The sequence below is a fragment of the Clupea harengus genome, chromosome 16 (genome assembly GCF_900700415.2).
Source record: "Clupea harengus chromosome 16, Ch_v2.0.2, whole genome shotgun sequence".
Lineage (NCBI taxonomy): Eukaryota > Metazoa > Chordata > Actinopteri > Clupeiformes > Clupeidae > Clupea > Clupea harengus.
This window is the reverse complement of record NC_045167.1, coordinates 22,976,975-22,979,474: the sequence shown is the minus strand read 5'-3', so window position 1 is coordinate 22,979,474 and position 2,500 is coordinate 22,976,975. Positions and strand designations below refer to the sequence as shown.

General features: G+C 44.9%; 1 protein-coding gene across 6 annotated transcripts in view; it reads right to left on the bottom strand.

Annotated features, from left to right (window-relative positions):
* LOC105900665 (nck-associated protein 5) overlaps window positions 1–2,500 on the bottom strand; it is a 193,671-nt gene that overhangs the window by 14,364 nt on the left and 176,807 nt on the right. The gene's annotated exons all lie outside the window — the stretch shown is intronic.

The following is a 2,500-nucleotide window of genomic DNA, read 5'->3' as shown; positions in this document are numbered from 1 at the left end:
CCTCCTATCATTTAATCTTTAAACGAGATGACGAGGTCGTTGCCAAAGAGTGAAGTGTGAAGAGTGAAGAGTCGTCCCACTTTTTTTATGGAAATGGTAGACCAGACTGAGACCAAGACCAGACACAGTAACTAGACAAAATCAGCCATGGTGTCAAAGCTCCCACTGATGGCCTTTCTGAAGCCTGACTTCCTAGAGTGTATTCTCTCTCTCTCTGTGTTTCTCTCTCTCTTTCTCCCTCTCTCTCTCTCTCTCCCTCTCTCTCTCTCTCTGTTTCTCTCTCTCTCTTCCAGACGGAGAGGTAATAATGAACCGCCTCCTCGGCAGAAGCAGCGTTGACATTTGCACAACAGAGGGCTGGACCCAGTCCTGCATTCCTGAAGGAGGAGATTAGCGTTGTGTGTTTTTGGAAATGTGTGAAAAGGGGGAGATGTGTTAGTGTGTGGGTGTGTGTGTTTGTAAGTGTGCTTGTGTGTTTGTGTGTGTGTGTGTTTGTGTGTGTGTGCGTGTGTTTGTGTGTGTTTGTGTGGGTGTTTTCACAGGCACAAAGTTTAGAGTTTCCTCTCTTGTGTTGTGTTCTCTTCTTGCATCCCTCAACTGTCTGTCTTTTATCTGTCCTCTCCTCTCTTCTCCTCTCCTGTCTTCTCCTCTCCTCTCCTCTCTTCTCCTCTCCACTCCTGTCTTCTCCTCTCCTGTCTTCTCCTCTCCTCTCTTGTCCTCTCTTCTCCTCTCCTCTCCTCCTCCTCTCCTCTCTTGTCCTCTCTATGAAGCCATGCCATGTCATATGCACTGATGATCTAATGCACCAGCAGCATCTTAGCTCTTTATTTATAGCCCCGCTGCTAAGCAAGCGTTTTGTGATCGCAGCGTTAGCGTTAGCTGCTCATCCTCTGGACGTACTTTTAAATGCTTGCCTGGTTCGGCTGGCTGTCCAATACCAAAGTGCTGTAAGCTAAAGAGTAGTCATGAATTAGCACATCTCTTACCTGGGTAAGGCTAACCTATGATTAGCTTTTTATTAATTGCATTAGCATGGACTCCTGTTTCTCAGAGACATGGCATAACCCAAGGTCACAATAGTTGAGTGCACTAGGTCGTAGGCACACTTAAACATCTATCCTTTCATAATAATTACTGTAGCTTTGACTCAACGTGCTGTAGTTTTATGGCACTGTTGAGAGGATTAATTAGCTAAATGAGGGGTAGTGGCGCTGTGTCCTTTCTTTACGGGGGTTGCAGATCTCTACGAAGGGCTGTTGCCCATCCCCGCTATCACAAGAAGAGGATTTTTATAAGCTGGTCATTTAGACCGAGCAGTGTCTTCCCCCGTGTAAGCATGTTGCCGGGCTCCGGTAGCTGGTGAGAAAATTACTTTAAGAAGCCTTCAGGCCAATTCTTAATGTTCTCACAGCAGTGGCACGCTGCTTAGGGCCATCCTGTGGCATAGAGCACTAGCCTGCCAGGGGCACTCAATGATAGATGGGACTTTCAGCTAATCAAGGTTGGGGGGGGGGGGCTCTATCTATGCTTCACACTGACAGCACAAGAGCAGGTAGTCAGCAAGTTGCCAGCTGTCTCCAAATTTATACCAGTAAAATTACAACTAAAACAAGTCTCATGTTTATCAATCACCAAGGAAAAATATAAACAGGAAGTGAACAGCGGAACTAGACTTTGATGTGGTGATCTGCTCTGATGGAAGCTATCTGATGCGCTGAGGTCCCGTAGCACCATGGGCTGCCTCCGCAGTGACCTGTCTGGGTTGGCTGTGCATATATGATCTGATGACCGCTGTGTGCTGAGCCCTTGGTGACTGTCATAGAAACTGACATAACCTTGTTATAAACATGGAGGCAAACCTCCCATACGCAGGGACGTTATAATCTGTCTTTCAGTTTAATATTCAGAGATAAAAACGAGTCATATCACCATTATCGATGACAAAACTTTATTGATGCCATGACAGAAATAAGCTGTTATAGCATCTAAAAGTGTGAGACCTGTCGTGAAAATGACCATTAATGATAATGATAAGTCACTGTCATACCACTGGATACCGACTGTCATAATAACTAATGACAAAGTATGTCATCCACATTAACATGTTTATAACATGGTTATGTCAGTCTTATTGTGACAGAAGGTTCCCGTAAGGTTTTATCCTCCTCATTTTCTCTCCCCTCCTCATCCCTTTAAGAGAGAGAAAAAAAAAAATTAATGGAAATCTTGCTTCCTATCTATAGCCTCTATGTCCTACCATGCCTCAGGGTTGACAAAACCTTAATTAGATATCAGGAGCATCTTTTGTGTGGTCCTGAAGATGTGTAATCACAAAATGTTTCAGATGTAGGGCTGTGCCACAAGAGTGTGTGTCTGGTACACTGAGCGTGGGCAGAGTCTGGAGCTCAATGGGATCATTTCTCAAATGACCAGGAGAAGAGGAACCAGAAAAAAGCTCTGGGAAAACAAAGCAAAATGGAACAATCCTGCTGCTACTCAG